The following is a 1566-nucleotide window of genomic DNA, read 5'->3' as shown; positions in this document are numbered from 1 at the left end:
GGGTTGCCATTTCCTTCTTCAATGCATGAAAGTGAAAAGTGAAAGTAAAGTTGCTCAGTCATGTCCAGCTCTTTGTGACCCCATAGACAGCAGCCCACCAGGGGCTGAGTCGTAGCCCCTTTAGGAATCCAGTGTTTCATCATTGTATTCTGCCCCGTGTGTCTAAATTTAAATGATTACTTACAAACAAAGCATGACGTAGAACATGATGTGGAGAGAAATACTTAAATTTTATCCGTCTTAATTTAGCTATCTGATTTTTTTAAAGTCTGGTGCACCCTTTCCAGTATGGTTTGACCTTGGGGATTATAAAGTATTCTTTTTGAATGAACTGTGGAAAATTGTTGACAAAATCTCTTAAAAGCAGCAGAAGTATAAGCCGGGACATTATCTGTTTTTATCTGCTCAGGGAGTCTTATTTGGGAAAAGCACTGAAACAGGTGCTGAATTACATCTCTTGCTGCTTCACCTGATCTGGCAGAGGCTATAATAACATGAGAAAAGGTATCCATGGTAACATGCACAAAGGACAGTTTTCCAAAGGCAAAGATATGAGTTACATCCATTTGCCAGAGAGCATTAGGCCTAAAGCCTAGGGGATTTTTCTTCTAATGGTGGAGACGATTCAAATATTGGGCAATTTGGACATAACTATTTGTCTAGCTGTTTCCTTAGGGATATGAAATTCATACATTAAACCAGCTGCATTTTGATGGTGAATTTTATGAGAATTTTTGGCCTTGTCAATCTTTTCATGTAAGTTTAAAGCAATTACTTTAGTTAATGTATCTGCCAAAGCATTTCCTTCATGTAAAGGGCTGAGCAAACTGGAATAGGCTCTAATATGTCTCACAAAATATGTTTATCTCTATGTTTAACCTATTCCTGTAAATCAGATAACAAGGAAAAATGGTAATTTTATTTTTCAGAATATTAGCAGTCTCAATATGAGGAAACAACCCTACAATATATCGGGAGTCAGTCAGAAGATTGAAGGTGTGGTCTCTTAAATGTTGAAAAGCCCAAATAACTGCTCATAACTCAGCCTTCTGGGCAGATGTCTATTCAGTTACCTGAACATGGGGAATTAATAATTGTGACTGCTTTACTATTAGAGGAACCATCTGTGAAAACTAAAATTGCCCCTTCCAAAGGTTGAATAGAAAATTTCTTCAGAAAAATCACTGGATGAGTTTTCAAAAAATGCAACAGGGGGCCTGAGGGCAAATGAAACAAAATTTGACCCCTGAAATCTATCAGGGCAAGTTGCCAATCATCACTATTTTGTAAAAGAAATTGCAGTTGATCCTTATTGAATGGAATCACTGTTTGCTACTTCTTTTCCAAAAAGTTCCACACTTCTTTTTCTTTTATAATTTTCCACCCTTTTCTTTTCTTTTATAATTAATTGTGCCACCGAGCTGGGATAAGATAAAACTACTTTTCTTGGGGTCATTGGTAGATGGGCCATTCCAATGGGCCTTCTTGCCACAAGCATCCTGTAGGTGTATTCTCTGTGGTGACCATAATTATATCTCATCCTCTGGTAATATTAATCCTAGTTAA

This window comes from Bison bison, unplaced genomic scaffold (assembly GCF_000754665.1).
Source record: "Bison bison bison isolate TAMUID 2011002044 unplaced genomic scaffold, Bison_UMD1.0 scf7180017864361, whole genome shotgun sequence".
Classification (NCBI taxonomy): Eukaryota; Metazoa; Chordata; class Mammalia; order Artiodactyla; family Bovidae; genus Bison; species Bison bison.
This window is presented reverse-complemented; position numbering follows the sequence as displayed.